This window comes from Thamnophis sirtalis, unplaced genomic scaffold (genome assembly GCF_051295495.1).
Source record: "Thamnophis sirtalis isolate CommonGarterSnake01/CBP01778 unplaced genomic scaffold, rThaSir2_p1.2 scaffold_3, whole genome shotgun sequence".
NCBI lineage: Eukaryota > Metazoa > Chordata > Lepidosauria > Squamata > Natricidae > Thamnophis > Thamnophis sirtalis.
In genome coordinates, this window is record NW_028261383.1 from 23,118,011 (window position 1) to 23,138,402 (window position 20,392).

Consider the following 20,392-nt stretch of genomic DNA (forward strand, 5'->3'; position numbering starts at 1 on the left):
CATTTTAATCAGTGGAAACATTTTGCAAACGCCTCAGGTAGAAACTGGAAATAGATTTTTTTTTCTGCCTCCTTTCTGGAGATGGTGCTCAAACAGGCAACACCTGTGCCTAGAAAGAGGCTAAAACTTGTGGTTGTGCTTAAAAGAGTTAAAACCATCGAGTACTGTGTTGCTAGAAAGGTTGGAAAGCGACGGGAAGTGTAGAAGAAAGAAAGTCCAGTGGCCTTTTGAAAAAATGCACCTTTGGGACAGCTGAACTTCCTCTTCCGGATCACTCATGGGAGGAGAGTGGTGTGCAGAGCGGCTTTTCTGCTCTTCCCAGGGTCGAAGCAGCAGCTGGAAGGTGAGTTGAGGGCGGGCGGGAGGAGAGTCCTGGAAGCAGAGAAGCAACTGGGCTGAAGCATCTCAGCTGCTGCTGCTGCAGGTTCCTTCCCTCCCCGAATTTAAGCCCACTGGTGCTGCACGCTGTGAAACTGGTGGCTGCAATTTTCCTTCCGGTGGGAAGATTGGAAAAGTCTCTTCCAAGTGAAGGTGGATTCTTTGGGAATGGCTTCCCTGCAGAGGTTGTGGGGGCTCCCATCACTGGAGGGTTTGTGACAGAGCTGGGAGGGACCTTGCAGGTCTTCTATTCCGACGCCCTGATCAAGCAGGAGAACCAACATCACTTCAGACAAATGGCTGTCCTGTCTCTGATTAAAAGCCACCAGGGATGGAGCCCCCACAACCTCTGAAGGGAAACCCTTCCACTGGTTCACTGTTCTTAGTGTCAGGAAATTTCTCCTTAGTTCTAAGTTGCTTCTCTCCTTGATTAGTTTCCATCCAGTTCCTTGTCCTGCCTTCAGGGGCTTTGGAGAATAGGTTGACACCCCTCCCTCTTTTGTGGCAACTCCTCAAGTATTGGAAGATGGCTATCATGTCTCCCCTAGTCCTTCCCTTCACTAGACTAGACACACCCAATTCCTGCAACCTCTTAATTATATTTTAGCCTCCAGGCCCCTAATCCTCTTTGTTGCTCTTTTTCTGTCTTCTTTCCAGAGCCTCAACATCTTTTTTATGATATAGTGACCAACTGTGTGCAATTATCTAAGTGTGGTCTTACTCTTTATAAAGTGGTACTAGTACTTCACATGATCTTGATTCTATCTCTGTGTTAATGGTGCTTGTTACTGTACTGTATTTTTTGGCCACTGCAATACACTTCTGGCTCATATCTAAATGATTGTCCACTAGGATTTCAAGGGTCCTCTCATAGTTACTGCTTGAGCCAGGTTCTGCCTTATTATGTACCAGTCCCTTTTGGGTTTTTTTGCATAAGCATAAAACCTTATTTTTCCATTCCCATTCAATCCCCTCATCTAAGGCATTTACAAAGATATTTAATATCTTTGTAAAAGAAGATACTAAAGCAGAACATTGGAATACAGTGGGTATACTTCCCTCCATATAGATATAGTCCCATTAAGGACTACACTTTGAATGTGATTTGCCCACATTTTTCAAATTTACCAAGAAGTAGCTTAAGGTCTATTTTGTCAACTGCCTTACTGAAATCCAATGATACTATGTATTTGATTGATCTGCTAATTTAGTCACTCTGTATAATAATGAAATAACATTTGTTTGGAATTATCTGATCTTTATGCAACCATGCTGGTTTCTTCTTGGATATCTTGTTTTCCCTTTTTAGTGATATTATGTTGGGCTGGGCTTATGTGATCATACTAGTCAGTTGGATACCCGTGCTTCGTTACGGAACTGGAAGAGCAATAGGTAGCTTTCTTCACCATCACGCTTCATTATCCTGTAGCTGTAAAAGGCAGCAGCAGACACGGTCTTCTTGAGAGGAACTTTGGTGTTTGGATCACACTGAGGTATATTGATGTAATAGCCATCTTCTCCATGGCAGAACATCAGAGGTTGCTGGGGAGCTTCAAAGGGATGGTGCATCTCTCTGATTCGTAACAACCAGTTTTCTCTGCTGTGGAGAACGATATCTCTTTTTTCAAAATCCTGGCCCTCAATGACAACAGTCATTTCTGTAGTCATGGGGGCATTGAAACGACCTAGGTGCCCTCCACAAGGTTTCCTATCAGCATTAATCACCACTTGGAAGTCCTTGTGGCCCTTCGGAACAGACTCAATGGCACCCTTAAGTTCCAGAATATACTTGTTGTGTTCACGCAGCAACTTCTGCAGTTGGCTAACCAGTTGTGGATTAACGCCTGGGTAGATTCCACAATGGATATCTCTCTCACTGTCATCATCACCAACAAAGTATATCTGGGGAAATGAAGGTTGTTGCTGAGGCCCCGCCATAATACTCCCTATCCTGTGGTATATCTTCCCCTGCACTTTGAATGTTGGCATAAAATTTCCCTCCTTCACCTCTCTGACTCCAAAAGATGTCATTTGGAAGCATCTGTTGTACTTCCAGACAGCAGAGAGAAAGTGCTTTGCCATTGGATGCTGGTGGGTGAGAATGCTGTGTAAGGGTTCACGGTATGGCTGAAGGGGAGGGAGGTGCACCACCATTGTAGCACATCCTGGGACTCTCATCCTGCCATTCCGAAACACAGCACAGCTCCCTGCGCATGGCAGCAAACCAACATGGCTTGTGGCTTGGCTGGAACTGTTGTGAGCATCCGTGGGTGGTGGGTGGTGTCACGGGAAGGTTTAAATGGTAGAGGGGAGTGCTGGGCTTCAGCCTTGACTTCATCTCACTATATCTTATCACTGGGTGTCAGATTGTGCCGGAGAGTGGAAGATAAAACAATATACACTGAGAATTGTGTAGTTTATTGTTTATTTCTGCTTCACCGAACAGGAACCTGACATAGAGCACGGCAGCAGGCACAGGATAACCTGTGTCTGAGATCAACAACCTTGTCCCTGGAGTAATCTATCTGAGGTTCATATTTAAAAGCAGAGAAATAGTTATTAGTCCAAGGCATTGATCTCATTTGTGACTGATTAACATAGGGGCTATTAGATATATACCTTTCTACTGACTTGGGGATGAGTTTGACGATACTTGTGTTCAGCTTCCCTTACTTGTGAAAGCATCTGTAAATCTTTTTCTGCATTTTTGCCTCTTTTTCCTTTAACTGGTATTACACTAGAAGGAACAGATTCGTCTGAACTGAAGAGTAAAATAACACGGGGGTGGGGGTGGGGAATCTGCCTCTGCCTACCAACATCCATTAGTATTCATCTGGCTAGCATCCTGTCGGTGTATGAGAGATTTGAGGTTTGTGAGATTTGAGTATTTGCTGTGTGAGCAAGAGGGAGACAGGATCTCTGTAGTAAGACTATTAAACTTACAATATCTACAGCATTTAAAGAAAACATATACAAGATGGTTTATAGATGGCACTTCCCCCCAACGAGGTTAGCCAAAATGTTTCCTGGGTTATCTCCACTGTGTTGGAAATGTGGAAGAAGGGATGGCACATTCTACCATATTCGGTGGTCTTGTACTAAGGCCACGAAATACTGGAGAAGGATTCAAAAATGGCTAAAAGAGGTTACCGGGGCAAGCATGGAATGGAAACCTGTGAATTTTTTACTAAGCATAAAACCAGAAAACATGAGTAAATCTATATGACATTTGAGCCTACATATAATTGTGGCCGCAAGAATAGCTTATGCACAATTTTGGAAGTCTACTACCATACCGTCGGAAGATGCCATAATTAAAAAGATCTATGAATGTGCAGAAATGGACAGAATGACGGGTTGGCTGAGGCACAAAGGAGAAACGGAACATTACCTTAGCTGGAACCTATGGTATATGTGGGTGACAAGGAGAACAGCGGGGACTTAAAACGGGGAAAGTTAAATGGCAGTTGTTAACAATGGGAACTAAAAGTGAACATGGGTATTGTAATAGATCCCTGAACTTTGTAACGAGAAGATGTTGCTTAGAGACTAAACAATGAGGAAGGAGAAAAAAAAGTTGGGCTGTGAATGACTGTCACCGTGTGTGTGTGTGTGTGTGTGTGTGTGTGTTGTATGTTTAAAATTGTATTTATATTTGTATGTTTTATTCTTTAAAAAAATGTATAACCAATAAAGATTATTTTTTTAAAAAAGGAGACAGGAAGGATCCTGGACATGGCTTAGCTCAACTGTTCTGTAGTAAATCTGCTTGCAGCTGTGTAAGTGAAACTCCTTTTTTTGAGGTGGGGAGGAGTAGAACTTTAGCATCAGCTTGGAACTGATTTCTTTTCAGGGGGGAGGGAGAGTAGAACTCCTTAGTAAAAGAGGATTAGTTTGAAAGTGAAACAGTATTTGCTGTGTGAGCAAGGAGACAGGAAGGAGCCTGGCTGTTGGGTAACTCAACTGTTCTGTAGTACGGCTGCTTCCTGCTGTGAAAGTAAAACTGAAACTGAATCTCCTCTCCTCTGCTTGTGTTTTGCATTTGGAACAGATTTCTTTTCTGATTAGGAGGGGGAGTAGAACTCGTTAGCATGAGAGAGTGTTAGTAATAATATAGGAAATACTAATGCTCTGATGGTCATTTCAAAAAATCCTTTCTTAGTGACCACCTAGAAGCCAAGAGGAACATACGTGGAAAATTTGAGGTTTGTAGGCTTTACAGTACTGGAGATTTTGTGATAATGCATGAGTGGTATTTTGATTTTATGTATATAGATTTTCCAGTATTTCCCACACTCCTTGCATTGTTTTCTCCTTTAGTATTTTTATCCATGAAATTTTGCTTAGGCTATGAATTTCTTAAAATCAGCTCTTCTAAAGTTTAAGGCACTTGTTGGATTATATTCTATTGCTTGTGTTTGCATTATATTCAATTCCAGTAAGACATGGTCATTTGCCCAAGGTTCCGACAACTTCAACCCCTCCTATCGTTTCTCTATTAGTAAGAATTAGGTCAAGTATAGTTTTTCCTCTGGTTTCCCGCTCTACCTTTTAGATGACAAAGTTGTCAGTTAAGTTGGTTAGATGTCAGCTCCGCCTAGCTCAGAGGCCTGGAGCTGAAGAAACTCCTGCTAACAATCCATGATTAATTGCCGGGTGGTTTCGCTCTGGGCCACAAGGTGATGGGTGAGCGCACAAGTGGGGTGCGGCTTATCTTAATTACCAATGTAGCTATAAAAGATGGTGGGAAGCACAGGGTGGCAGCTCTGACAATTTATTCACTGCCTTAGTGCTTTGTTGGTCAGTTCATGCCAAAGGAAGAATAAAAACTGCATTTACAAACCGTTACTGTGTTTGACTGGTTTCACTAACACTTCGATCTCCTACTTGCTGTAGAATTTGTCTCCCAGTTGATATCGTGGTAGTGAAAGTCTCCCATTAAATCTTGATTATATAATTTGTAATCCACATGTGTATTGAAATTAATCCATCTTTGGTTGCACTGGTAGTCCTCACTTACCACTTCTTCCATGAGCCTTCAAAAGTTACTATGGCGCAGTAGAAGCAGACCTACACCTAGTCCACAAATTCTTGGTAATCCTAGGACTTGTTCCGTGATCGCATGTCAGCAGTGGCTGGTTTTGAAGGAGCAGGAAAAGGATTGCACCAATTTGGGTTCTGGCAATAATTGCATATTTATGATGGCGGCGGCATCCCACATTCGTTATCCCCATTTGTGATCTTCCCAGCTAGCTTCTGATAAGCAACATCAGTGGATATATTAGCAGGAAATTGCAAGTCACAGTCATATGAAATTGCCTTTAATAACCCACAGTAATTACCTTAACACTTACAGAGGAACAGGTGTAAGTTGGCACTGTCATGTGACATGATGCTTAATGATTGAGCTTCTTAGTGACGCAAATATCAGTTCCAATTGCGGTAGGTTATGTGAGGACTATTTGAACATGGACGTCACCAGACCGGGTGTAGACAGTATTTTCAGCCCTTATTTGCAGTTAGGAATTCCATGAGCAAAAGTGGTGTATACTTTTCCTTCTTTTTTTCAACTCATCTCTAACCATTTTACAAAAAATTGAAGTTACACTTTTTTTTTTGCATCTTACAGATGAACAGGATGCCAATAAGAGCTCTCTGGACAACTGTAAATAACACTCAATGTTGAAAAGGGAAGAAAATCAAACTAGAAATCAAAATATTTTCCATTTCCAACAGAAAACCATACAAATCTGCTCCTCCTCCAGCAGCTATTTGAGAGAGAAAATCAAAACCATGGTCACAACAGCTCCCTTGTGATTCATGGAAGGACCTCTACAAAAGAGGGAAGCCACAAAAGTGCTCCCAATGTGGTAAATGCTTTAGTGAGCATGGCAACATGGTGCTGCATGAGTGAACTCCCAGGAGGGAGAAAACATGTGACTGTGCAAATTGTGTGAAAGTTTCATTAGAAATTCCCAGGTCTTGAGACACTGAAGGACGCACACTCAGGAATAAAACCATTTGAACATCCTTTCTGTGGGAAAAGTTTTCGTGAGAATTCTACCCTGGTGAAGCACCCGAGGACTCTCACAAAAGTGAAACCCTTTGAATGTCCTGATAGTGGGAAAAAATTTAGTCACAATTTCAGTCTGGTGATGCATTAGTAGATTGACTCCAGGGAGGAACTGTATGAGTTTCTAGATTGTGAAAGAAGCTTCAGTAGAAATTTCCATCTCAAGAGACACCAGAGAACTGATACAGAAGAAAAACCCCTTGAATGTCCTGCTTATGGGAAAGTCACAATTCCAGCGTGGTGATACACCAGAAGACTCAAATAGGAGATAAATGCTTTCAATGTTCTGATTGTTGGAAAACTTTCAGTTATAATTCCATCTTGGTGATGCACCAGAGGAATCATAAATGAGAAAAACCCATTCAATGTCCTGACTGTGGCAGAAGTTTCAGTCGTAATTCCAGCCTGGAAATACATCAGAGGATTCACTCCATGGAGAAACCTTATAAGTGTGTAGATTGTGGGAAAAGTTTTGGTGGGAATTCCCACCTGGTGAGACACCAGAGGACTCACACAGGAGAGAAACCCTTTGAATGTCCTCTATGTGGGAGAAACTTTAGTGACTATTTCAATCTGGTGAGACACCAGAGAACTCACACCGGAGAGAAACCCTTTGAATGTCTTATCTGTGGGAAAGGTTTTAGTGAAAATTCCCATCTGGTGACACACAAGAGGACCCACACAGGAGAGAAACTCTTTGAATGTTCTGATTGTGGGAAACGTTTCAGTCAGAATTCCCACCTAGTGATACACCTGAGGACACACACAGGAGAGAAACCCTTTGAATGTCCTGATTGTGGGAAATGTTTCAGTCAGAATTCCCACCTGGTGTTACACCAGAGGACTCACACAGGAGAGAAACCCTTTGAATGTCCTGATTGTGGGATATGTTTCAGTTGGAATTCCCACCTGGTGGTACACCAGAGGACTCACACAGGAGAGAAACCCTTTGAATGTCCTGATTGTGGGAAATGTTTCACTTGGAATTCCCACCTGGTGGTACACCAGAGGACTCACACAGGAGAGAAACCCTTTGAATGTCCTATCTGTGGGAAAAGCTTTCGTCATTATTCAAGTCTGGTGAGACATCAGAGGACTCACACAGGAGAGAAACCCTTTGAATGTCCTGACTGTGGGAAAAGCTTTAGTAATAATTCCTGCCTGGTAAAACACCAGAAAACACACATAAACAAAGAAAGTGTTTCAATGTCCTGATTGTGGGAAATCACTCGGAATTCCCACCTGGTGATACACCAGAGGACTCACACAGGAGAGAAACCCTTTGAATGTTCTGATTGTGGGAAAGGTTTTAGTCTGAGTTGCAACCTGGTGATCCACCAGAGGAGAGACACAGGAGAAAAGCAGTTTGAATGTCCTGATTATGGGAAACGTTTCAGTCAGAATAACCACCTGGTGATCCACCAGAGAACTCACACAGGAGAGAACCCGTTTCAATGTCCTGATTGTGGTAAAAGTTTTACTCGGAATTCCCATCTGGTGACACACCATTGGACACACACAGAAGAGAAACCCTTTGAATGTTCTGATTGTGGGAAACGTTTCAGTCAGAATTCCCACCTACTGATACACCAGAGGACTCACACAGGAGGGAAACCTTTTGAATGTCCTGAATGTGGGAAAAGCTTTAGTAATAATATCAAACTGGTGACACATCAAAGGACTGATTGTGGGAGAGGTTTCAGTCAGAATTCCTACCTAATGATAAACCGGAAGACTGACACCGTGGAGAATTCTTTGAATTGTCCAGTCTGTACTCATTACTTCAAGCCTAAATCATCCCTTATTGCTCACAAGGTAATCCATTTGAGGAAAGGTAGATGAGTTTAGAGAATGCTTGAATTTCATTTGTGATCTCCCTTGAAAGTATAGGTGAGAAATTGATTGTTTGAATTTTGGCCTGATTTATTTTGCTCAAAAATTTCTAAGGATTAAATTGGTAAGTGGAGTGAAAAGGAAAATGGAAATTGGCTAACTACTAATTTCTGGTTATCAGGAAAGCTTCTGAATATTTCCTTTTCCAGAAATAGAGGAATTCCTCAATAAGGAATTTTGGGTGGAGTTTTTTTCTGTTGATTATGGAATTCCCACATGTGGAGTTTCAGTCTTCTACCTTGGTTTTGCCCGATTTTCAGCCCTAGAATTCCACAGCCCGCATAAAAGTAGTCCTTAAATATAACTATGATGGGCCTTGAATTAAGGTTGCAGGTTGCAATTGCTGTTAAGTGAAATTACTTTCCTCAACTACCCAAATCCCCCTGCTCTCCCTGATGCAGCCATTAATCAAATGTGCGAGTCGCTAAGCAGAACACTCTACACAGAGCTAGTAAAAATTCCTTGGAGGCCTAGCACAGGGCTAGGCCTGCCTGACATAGGCATCTCTAGTCCTCCCCCACCCTCCAAGACATCCTTTTCCTTTGTTTCCTAATCCTTGAGTCCCCTTGGTCCTTCACCCCCTCCCTCAGGGTGGAAAGAACATATATCAGTGATGGCTAAGAGTTTTTGGATCATGTGCCAAAAGCAGGGGAGCGCAGAGGGGTCGTGTGCAGGCATTCCACACCCATAATGCTATGCGCACACATCGGGGGAAGGTGGGGGGCGGTTTGGGGGGAGGGTGGGAGGGAGCGGAGTTTACTAAGTTGGAGGAGGGGTGTTGGATTTTAAGGTATTATGATTGTACATGTATACTGCTATTTTTTCTTTTTTATGTATATTGAAATGGAATTATAAATATCATCAATACAAAAGGGAGTTTGCTCAGAAGCTGAAATACACCAAGTGAATTAGAGGAAGAGTGGGAAGCAGAGGAGAGAAGAAAGATAGGAAGAGAGGGACAGGAGAGAGGGTGGGGGGGAAGATGAGGTGTATAAAGAGGAGTGGTAAGGGGAGAGAGGAGAAGGAGAAAGGAAGGGGAAGTAGAGTAGAAAATGATGGAGGGAAGAAAGGATGTAGAAAGGGGCAGGTGAGAGGGGGAAGAAAGTGTCGGATAAGGTATAAATATGGTTTATGGAGAGCAGAAGAGCCAATAACTGGTTTTTTTTTTCCTTTGGTAGTTGATGGTAAGATGAATTGATGTAATTACTTAATAATACAACATGATATTGACTATGTAATAGTATACATGTGATTATATGCTATTAAAATGGAAAATAAAAAAAATCTATGAAAAAAAATGCTATGCGCACACCAGTGCACATGCGTGCACAACCAGCGGTCTCCCCCCACTTTTGATGTACTTCTTTTGCCCTCCCAGGCTCCAGAGGCTTTCTAGGAGGCTGGGAATGGCGAAAACAGCCTCCCATCCTCCCTGGAGGCCCTCCGGAGGCTTCAGGAGGTTCCCTGAAGCCTCCAGAGGACGTCAATGGCTGTCAAGGCAGCCTCCCTCAGTATGAACTGAGTATGAACCATGAAGTGGTTGACACTGAAGGGGTAGGAGACCCAGGGAGACAAAAAGTGGAATCAGATATTGGTTAGAATGAACAAACGGTCCCATTAGGTGGGGCCAGGAGGAACGAAACCCAAAAGGTTACAAAAGGAACAGATCAAGTGGACCACAAACCTGGTCCAAGAGAGCAGTTGAGACAAAACTCAAATTGCCCCTAAAGGAACTTTTATTGCCAGAAGCTGAGGGGGAGCTACATAAGGTGTGGATATGTTCCATTCTCAATGGCTGGTTTATATAATTGGAAAAATCAAATTCATGCTTATAGAGAAAATCCAGATGAGATGCATGTCCTTTTTGCATCCATTTTTCTGAACTCACCAGTCTGCTTGAGCTGACATACAAATTCTGATGGAAATTTTATTAACCCCAGAGAAAAGAAGGCTGGTGAAGATAACCATGAATAAGCCTTTGCAGAAGGAGCATGAAAAAAAAAAACCCAGACTGGACATGGTTACTGAAGGAACCAGATTGGGAACCTAGTCCTTTCAGCTGAAAAACTATTGGACCTTAGTTTTGTTAAGTTTCAACAAAAGTTAAGAATTTAGGAAGGTCTATTAAATTCAACAGAAACAGGATGAAAATCCAGGGGAAATCATAGAATGCATTTATCAAACCTTTAGGCAAAATACCACATTAGATCCTGAGCTTGAAGAAAGTAAGAGAATGATCAATATGATCTTCATTGGTCACTCTGCAGATGACATTAGGGTAAATAAATAAATAAAATACAGAAGACAAAAAGGGGGGCCAAGAAAGGCATCTCTGAACTTGTGAAATAAGCATAAAAACGTATGTTAATTGGACTCAAATTTCAGAGAAGAAAGACAGAAAGAGTGGGAGGCTAGGGGACTTGCCGGAAGAATTGTCGAGGAGTGGCCAAATAAGATAGAATTCATGCCCAGTCAGAGAAAGAACCTTCCGGTTAGCAAGAAAAGAAAGCCACGAAGGTCTGTGTGGCTTGAATAAATGGAAATTGCATGAAAGATCTTTGAGAAGAAAAAAAGAAAGAAAGAAAGAGGACGAATGCAATGTAAAGCTGAATTGCTGACAGTTGCGTTGTCAAATAATTCCAAAGCAGAGGTCAATGTATTTGGTGAAAAGAAAAGAAAATAGACCACTGACTACAAAAAATGTCCCAAGACATGCCTGAATGCCCAGTTCCTCTTTTGAGGTGTGATCCTATGCAAAATGGGAGTTACACTGTCCTTTAAGGAAGAAAAAAAATGGCCCTAAAATGAGGCACCCCCCCCCTCCCAGATGAGATATGGCGAGTAATGGTGGTTTAAGAATTTAATCCACCAGGCTATGCATCTCATCATGTACCAATAATTATATAAGTAAAGCCTCAAGCCATGCCTGTCTGCCTACCACCTTAAATACATAGAGACAGCCAAAAACTGTTTGCTTTTGGGGAAAACCTAGTAACAGGTCACAAGAGGCAGTTTGCTTGCCAAGGATTTGAAAAAAATAAAAATAATAATTCACCTACCTTTTTGGCGAAGTAATGTGCTACTCCAATAAGACAATAGGAAATGAGTGAAAAGAAGCTGTGTGCCAAATTGCAGGATGAGGATTTCAAATTTTGCGCTTCTAGCCAAACCTCCTTACACATTTGCAAAGGGGGATGGAAAAGAACCCTTTGTTTGGGGTTTAAAGCAGAAACGAGTGTAAAAAGCCCTGAAGTCAGAATTATCTCAGGCTCTGATAAGAAAAGGGAAGTTGGCAATAACCTGTGGCTTATCTATCTAAACAACTGGACTGTGTTGCAAAAGGCTGGCCACATTGCCTAAAGATTCTAGCCACCACGGCTCTTGTGATAGAAGAAGCGAATAAATTAACTTTTGGACAGGCTACTTTTATCTACACAAGCCACACAATTCAAAGAATTTTAGACATTTATGGTTAACAAACCCAAGTAGCAAAATTATGGGCTTTAATCCGTGCATTAAAAGAGGACAAAGATTATGGGGAAAGAGGTCTTTTAACAGCCTCAGGAAAGAAATTAAGCAAATGTGTGAATCGCACTGTTAAGGAAAAGATAAGATGTGTTGAAACCCACCTTAAATGGGTAGACGCCTTACCCTTAGTTGGTCTGTAAGATTTACCCCACGTATAGGACTCTAAATAAGCTCCTTAATCTAAACTGGATGGTCAGATCCAGCAGAAAAGGGAAAAGCAGCTGACAGAGAAGCAAGGCTGTCAGCAACCCGAGGTGATCAGAGCCACCCTGACATGATAACTTATGCAGCATTGAAAAATGTGAAAGGAGACAGAGCTCCAGATATTCCAAAGCAGAAGAACTCCATCTTACATTGACCACTTACACGCACTGTGTGCCCATGCAAGTGAAAGGTGTAGCATGTGTGCTCAAGTAAACCAAAGGCAAGGACCTAGACTCCCTCCTGGAAGTCAACCCAAAGGATATTATCCCATGGATTCATTAGCTATTGATTTCACAGACGTGCCCAAGCGTGGGCTGTATAAGGCAATGCTAGTCATAAATGGGTGAATGCATTGCCAATGGCACTTTAGTCTGTGTGATGCTCTACGCAAAAGGGAATTGGGTTATCTCCTTTTGAAGTGATGTTTGGGAGACCCCCAGTTATAAGTGCTAACTTGAAAAATCATATAGGGCACCTAGGTCAAATAGGGGCCTTATGGGTGAACCAAAATGGTGAGAGAACTGAAAAGCAAATACAAGAAATCCAGCAATACTGTGTATCCCTCAGTCCACCCCTAGTCATAATATTCAGATGAGAGAAAAAGTATAGGAAAAACACTGGAAAGAATTTGAATCCTAGATGGAAGGACCCGTATACTGTGGTCATGTAAGTAAAAGTGTTGGAATCCAAGTTTTGGATTCACTGGACTCAAGTTAAGCCAGCTGCTGATGAGTATTGGGAAGCAGACCAGGATGAAGCACACCCTCTAGTGATATGGTTAAAAGAAACGCCCCCTATAAGCTTCCCTACCGGCAACGGGAAGCTTTTACGGGGCAGAAGAATCCCTACTGAAACCACAACTGGAAGCTGGTTTCTCAACATACGGCTGAAGAATTGAAGAAAGGAAGACAATGTTCCATTTATTAGCTATAAGATGTATTAGAAAGTTTGAGCACCTGTCAGGAAATGGCAAGCCAAGTATTCATAGACGTAACTACTTTATCTCTTGCTTTAGTGAATGTACTTAATTGTGTATTGCATATTCATCCCCAGGAATTGCCCCCTCCAGAGGAAGACAGGAAGAGGCTAAAATCATTGACTGTGACAAAGAGGAGTGTGAATCTTCTGTTGACACTTATGTTTGAGGAACCGTGGGAATGGGTTCTTTGCAGTATAATAGGAGTTTTTAGATTGTGGGTAATATGTTCAGCAAATAAGATTTGGTTTTATAGATTGTTTTTATTTAACTGGTTTGTTAAGAATTGGTACTGCCTGTGTTGTTCCCGAATTCTTCGTGTAATCTGTTTGAGTGTGATCAACTCTTTTCCCTGTAGAGTAATTGTCTCTTCTCTGTTTTTTTTGTACACTTCATCTCGTTATTTTTTTTAGCAAATCTTACATGCACTTCTCTTGGGAGTCCATGTCTTCTGGCATAATTAGTATGCACCCTATAAGCTTCATCAATGTCTCCTCTCAATTCTTGTTCTCTTTTTTTTTAAGAGATTCAGTGAGAATTTTAATTACTTTTGCTTTCACGTCTTCCTCCTTCTCTTCCGGTATGTTTTGGAATCTTAGGTAGAATGCAGCTCTTTCATTTTCTAGTCGGATTATTGATACTTCTAATTCTTTATTAAGTTGTTTATATTCCAATTCCATTTTTCCCATCTTCTGTCTGATTGTTTTATTTTTTCTTCCATACACTGGATTTTCTGTTCATTGATTGTTAAGGCCTTCTGTATCTTTTCAATTTTATCATCTACAATCTTAATAGTTCCTTTCAATTCTCCCATTTCATTTTTCATTTCTTCATGATTCCTCCTTGTTTCTTCATGATTAGTAGTTGTCACTTGGCTTTTCGCCAGTGTCTCTTGTATCATCTGGAGGATTGATTGCATACTCTGCATCGTTGGAGCTGGTCCCGCTGTTTCTGCCATCTTTTCACCTTTCTCCAACCCCAATACACTCTCAATTGATCTTTGATTTGATTTGAGGGGTGTGTGTGTTGCTGAGATCACATTGGGTGTAGTTTTTTTCACTAATTTTACTGGTTGCCATTTTTTATCCCCTATTTATCCTTGCCAAACAATTGCATATAAGTTTTACTTTTACTTTTACTTCTACCTTGTCAGTAATATCTATGATATAAATAATTGTATATTTCAATATTCAACAATAATTAACTGTCCTTAATATCATAATTCAATCCCTAAACATTCCTATGTAGTATTCTGTCCTATTTGATTATTTGGTTTTTGGTCTTTACTTAATATATATCATAGATTTATATATTATCCTATACCAATAAATGTTTCTCAATTTTATCAATTATACAAGCATTCAATCCTAGTAATTAGTCTCTCTGTGTGTGTATGTATGTGTGTATGTATGTATGTATGTATGTATGTGTGTGTATATATATATATATATATCAGCTTATGTTATCAGAAATTTTCTTACATCAGATTTCAGGGTTCGGATTTACAGTCCACTAGGTGTCACCCTTTCCTCAGTCTCACTGTTAATATCCACGAAGCAAAGTTCTCTTTCCAATACAGTTTCCAATACAGCAATAGTAACAAGTATCCGATTTCCACTGCTTCTCTGTCTATTTGCTTCCTTCTTATGCGGTCGCCATCGTTCTGGTCCTAACCAAATGGCAGGATAGTTTTTTTTATTTCTATGTTTTGCCAATAAGTTTCGTATTTCTTGTCCCATCCATGTATTAACCAGGTTCAATTGTGCTTAATCCATCTTTGGTTGCACTGGTAGTCCTCACTTACCACTTCTTCCATGAGCCTTCAAAGTTACTATGGCATAGTAGAAGCAGACCTGCACCTAAGAGCCGAGGTGGCGCAGTGGTTAAATGCAGCACTGCAGGCTACTTCAGCTGACTGTAGTTCTGCAGTTCGGCTGTTCAAATCTCATCGGTTCAGGGGTGACTCAGCCTTCCATCCTTCTGAGGTGGGTAAAATGAGGACCCGGATTGTTGTTGGGGGCAATATGCTGACTCTGTAAACCGCTTAGAGAGGGCTGAAAGCCCTATGAAGCGGTATATAAGTCTAACTGCTATTGCTATTGCTAGTCCACAAATTTTTGGTAATCCTAGGACTTCTTCCGTGACCGCATGTCAGCAGTGACTGTGGTTTTGAAGGTGCAGGAAGAGGATTGCACCAATTTGGGTTCTGCCAATAGTTGCATATTTATGATGGCGGCGGCATCCCACATTTGTTAACCCCATTTGTGATCTTCCCAGCTAGCTTCTGATAAGCAAAATCAGTGGATATATTGGGAGGAAATTGCAAGTCACGGTCATATGAAATTGCCTTTAACAACCCACAGTAATTACCTTAACACTTACAGAGGAACAGGTGTAAGTTGGCACTGTCATGTGACATGATGCTTAATGATTGAGCTTCTTAGTGACGCAAATATCAGTTCCAATTGCGGTAGGTTATGTGACGACTATTTGAACACAGACGTCACCAGACAGGGTGTAGACAGAATTTTCAGCCCTTATTTGCAGTTAGGACTTCCATGAGCAAAAGTGGTGTATACTTTTCTTTCTTTTTTTCAACTCATCTCTAACCATTTTACAAAAAATTGAAGTTACAATTTTTTTTTGCAGCTTACAGATGAACAGGATGCCAATAAGAACACTCTGGACAACTGTAAATAACACTAAATGTTGAAAAGGGAAGAAAATCAAGCCAGAAATCAAAATATTTTCCATTTCCAACAGAAAACCATACAAATCTGCTCCTCCTTCAGCAGCTATTTGAGAGAGAAAATCAAAACCATGGTCACAACAGCTCCCTTGTGATTCATGGAAGCACCTCTACAAAAGAGGGAAGCCACAAAAGTGCTCCCAATGTGGTAAATGCTTTAGTGAGCATGGCAATATGGTACTGCATGAGATAACTCAAAGGAGGGAGAAAACATATGACTGTGCAGATTGTGTGAAAGTTTCATTAGAAATTCCCAGGTCTTGAGACACTAAAGGACGCACACACAGGAATAAAACCATTTGAACCTCCTTTCTGTGGGAAAGGTTTTCATGAAAATGCTACCCTGGTGAAGCACCCGAGGACTCTCACAAAAGTGAAACCCTTTGAATGTCCTGATTGTGGAAAAAAATTCAGTCACAATTTCAGTCTGGTGATGCATCAGTAGATTGACTCCAGGGAGGAACTGTATGGTTGTCCAGATTGTGAAAAAAACTTCAGTAGAAATTTCCATCTCAAGAGACACCAGAGAACTGAAACAGAAGAAAAGCTCTTTGAATGTCCTGATTATGGGAAAGTTACAGTTCCAGCCTGGTGATACACCGGAAGACTCAAATAGGAGATAAATGCTTTCAATGTCCTGACTGTGGGAGAAGTTTCAGTCATAATTCCCGCCTGGAAATACATCAGAGGATTCACTCCATGGAGAAACCTTATAAGTGTGTAGATTGTGAGAAAAGTTTTGGTCGGAATTCCCACCTGGTGAGACACCAGAGGACTCACACAGGAGAGAAACCCTTTGAATGTTCTGACTGTGGGAAAAGTTTCAGTCGGAATTCCCACCTGGTGCTACACCAGAGAACTCACACAGGAGAGAAACCCTTTGAATGTCCTGTCTGTGGGAAAAGTTTCAGTCGGAATTCCCACCTGGTGTCACATCAGATGACTCACACAGGAGAGAAACACTTTCAATGTCCTATCTGTGGGAAATGCTTTATTAATAATTCCTATCTGGTGAGACATCAGAGGACTCACACAGGAGAGAAACCCTTTGAATGTCCTCTATGTGGGAAAAGCTTTGGTGATTATTCCCATCTGGTGACACACCAGAGGACTCACACAGGAGAGAAACCCTTTGAATGTCCTGATTGTGGGAAACGTTTTAGTCAGAATTCCTACCTGGTGATACACCAGTTGACTCACACAGGAGCGAAACCCTTTGAATGTTCTGATTGTGGGAAAAGTTTCAGTCAGAATTCCTCCCTGGTGGTACACCAGAGGACTCACACAGGAGCAAAACCATTTGAATGTCCTGATTGTGGGAAACGTTTCAGTCGGAATTTCTGCCTGGTGGGACACCAGTTGACTCACACAGGAGAGAAACCCTTTGAATGTTCTGATTGTGGGAAACGTTTCAGATGGAATTACTCCCTGGTGGTACACCAGAGGACTCACACCAGAGAGAAACCCTTTGAATGTCCTATCTGTGGGAAAAGCTTTAGCACTAATTCCAATCTGGTGACACACCAGAGAACTCACACAGGAGAGAAACCCTTTGAATGTCCTGATTGTGGGAAACGTTTCAGACAGAATTACCTCCTGGGTATACACCAGAGGACTCACACAGGAGAGAAACCCTTTGAATGTTCTGATTGTGGGAAAAGTTTCAATGATTATTGCAAACTGGTGAGACACCAGAGGACTCACACAGGAGAGAAACCCTTTGAATGTTCTGATTGTGGGAAAAGTTTCAGTCAGAATTCCAACCTGGTGGCACACCAGAGGACTCACACAGGAGAGAAACCCTTTGAATGTCCTGATTGTGGGAAACGTTTCAGTCAGAGTTCCTACCTAGTGATACACCAGAGGACTCACACCGGAGAGAAACCCTTTGAATGTCCTATCTGTGGGAAAAGCTTTAGTACTAATTCCCATCTGGTGACACACCAGAGGATTCACACAGGAGAGAAACCCTTTGAATGTTCTGATTGTGGGAAAAGTTTTAGTAGGAATTCCTACCTGGTGGTACACCAGAGGACTCACACCGGAGAGAAACCCTTTGAATGTCCTATCTGTGGGAAAAGCTTTAGTACTAATTCCCATCTGGTGACACACCTGAGGACTCACAGAGGAATGAAACCCTTTGAATGTTCTGATTGTGGGAAAAGTTTCAGTCATAATTCCTTTTTGGTGACACACCAGAGGACTCACACCGGAGAGAAACCCTTTGAATGTCCTGAATGTGGGAAAAGTTTCAGTCAGAATTCCAACCTGGTGGTACACCAGAGGACTCACACAGGAGAGAAACCCTTTGAATGTCCTGATTGTGGGAAACGTTTCAGTCAGAGTTCCTACCTAGTAATACACCAGAGGACTCACACCGGAGAGAAACCCTTTGAATGTCCTATCTGTGGGGAAAGCTTTAGTACTAATTCCCATCTGGTGACACACCAGAGGACTCATAGAGGAGAGTAACCCTTTGAATGTCCTGAATGTGGGAAAAGTTTCAGTCAGAATTCCAATCTAGTGAGACACCAGATGACTTATACAGGAGAGTAACCCTTTGAATGTCCTGAATGTGGGAAAAGCTTTAGGAATATTATCAAACTGGTGAAACACCAGAGGACTCATAGAGGAGAGAGCCTTTGAATGTCCTGATTGTGGGAGAGGTTTCAGTCAGAATTCCTACCTAAGGATAAACCAGGGGACTGACACCATGGAGAAATCTTTGAATTGTCCAGTCTGTACTCATTACTTCGAGCATAAAGGTAGATGAGTTTAGAGAATGCTTGAATTTCATTTGTGATCTCCCTTGAAAGTGTAGGTGAGAAATTGATAGTTTTAATTTTGGCCTGATTTATTTTGCTCAAAAATTGCTCACGATTAAATTGGTAAATGGAGTGAAAAGGAAAATGGAAATTGGCTAACTAGTAATTTCTGTTTATCAGGAAAGCTTCTGAATATTTCCTTTTCTAGAAATAGAGGAATTCCTCAATAAGGAATTTTGGGTGGAGTTTTTTTCTGTTGATTATGGAATTCCCACATGTGGAGTTTCAGTCTTCTACCTTGGTTTTGCCCAATTTTCAGCCCCAGAATTACACAGCCCACAGAAAAGTAGTCTTTAAGATGTAACTATGATGGGCATTGAATTAAGGTTGCAGGTTCCAATGGCTGTTAAGTGAAATTACTTTCCTTAACTACCCGAATCCGCCTGGTCTCCATGATGCAGCCATTAATCAAATGTGTGAGTTGCTAAGTAGAACACTTTCTACTCAGAGCTAGAAAAAAATTCCTCGGAGGCCTAGTGCAGGGCTAGGGCTGCCTTCCTTAGGCATCTCTAGTCCTTCCCCACCCTCCAAGACATGCTTTTCCTTTGTTTCCTAACCCTTGAGTCCCCTTGGTCCTTCACCCCCTCCCCCAGGGCGGGAAGAAAATATATTAGTGATGGCTAATGGTTTTTGGATCATGTGCCAAAACCAGGGGGAGCGCAAGGGGGTCGTGCGCAGGCATGCCCACACCCATAATGCTATGCGCGCATCACCAGCGCGCATGCATGCATGACCAGCATTCTCTCTCTGCTTTTGATGTCCGTTTTTTGACTTCTGAGGCTCCAGAGGCTTTCTAGGTGGTTTGGGAAGGCAAAACCCTCCCATCCTCCCTGGAAGCCCTTTGGAGGCTTCAGGAGGTTTCCTGAAGCCTCCAGAGGGCATAAACAGCCCTATGGGAAACCCGGGAACTTTAGGAACTATGACGTACAGTTTGGTTGTAAGGCTGTTTTTAGCCCTCCTGATCCTTCAGGGAAGCTTCCTAAAGGTTCTGGAGGGCGAAAAACAGCCCTACGAGCAAACCAGAAGTCAGTTCCTGAACTTCCGGTTTTCCTGTAGGGCCGGTTTTTCGTACTCCAGAGACTTCAACAAAACAGCCTTAAAAGAAGGCCAAAGTCATCTGGCCAGTCCACGGATGTGCGCTGGAGCTGACAAGGCAATGCCTTGCGTACTTTAACAAATGGCTCAGCATGCCCCCTATGTCATGTGTCCCATAGGTTCACCATATTGGGGAAATATCTTTGGGCCTCATGACTTTGTCCTGGACGCAGCCACCATTTTCAGTGGGCCCTGGATTGATCTCTGGTGTGAACTCTGGTAACGGCACAACACGCCACATGGCATCCTGAGGCAAGCGTCAGCATAACATACACATACTTGACTCACATACTTCTCTGCCTTCTCAGAAGGGAGCCAAGAGTGAAAGAAAATGCAGTCAAGTGGAAATGGTTGGAGTGCACTTAGAGGAGTTTAGCCAAAAGGAAAAGGGTAGCCGGTGGGAGCTTTTAAAAACATTTCCTCAGGGTGTCAGGGTGTGGATCGCAATGGTCCTAAAGTAAACGGGTAAGAGTGGCAGTAAGTTGAGGTGCAGGGCTTAATCCCACCGCTGCGCAGAATGGATAAATCATGTTGGCGGGCCATATCCAGCTGTAGCTTGAGGACTCCTGAAATAAAGCTTCCCCTGGCTGGTTTTTGTTCTGTGGCACTAAGGCCCAAATAGGCATGCCTCCCTCCCAATTCCATGGGGCGGGGCCATGCCCCCTCAGTCA

The 20,392-nt window shown here is 42.2% G+C and overlaps 1 protein-coding gene and 1 pseudogene across 2 annotated transcripts in view; both read left to right on the forward strand.

Annotated features, from left to right (window-relative positions):
* The first annotated feature begins 267 nt into the window (after window positions 1-267).
* LOC106540310 (uncharacterized) lies at window positions 268-19,383 on the forward strand (annotated as a pseudogene). The gene is made up of 4 exons (XR_015696167.1): window positions 268-343; window positions 6,008-7,598; window positions 16,526-16,730; window positions 16,818-19,383. The product of XR_015696167.1 is annotated as an uncharacterized LOC106540310 (transcript).
* The window catches only part of LOC148047588 (uncharacterized), a 45,220-nt gene continuing 25,109 nt past the window's right edge, over window positions 282-20,392 (forward strand). The window contains exon 1 of the mRNA XM_087711720.1: window positions 282-343. The gene's annotated coding sequence lies outside the window, so the exon portion shown is untranslated. The remainder of the gene's footprint in view (window positions 344-20,392) is intronic.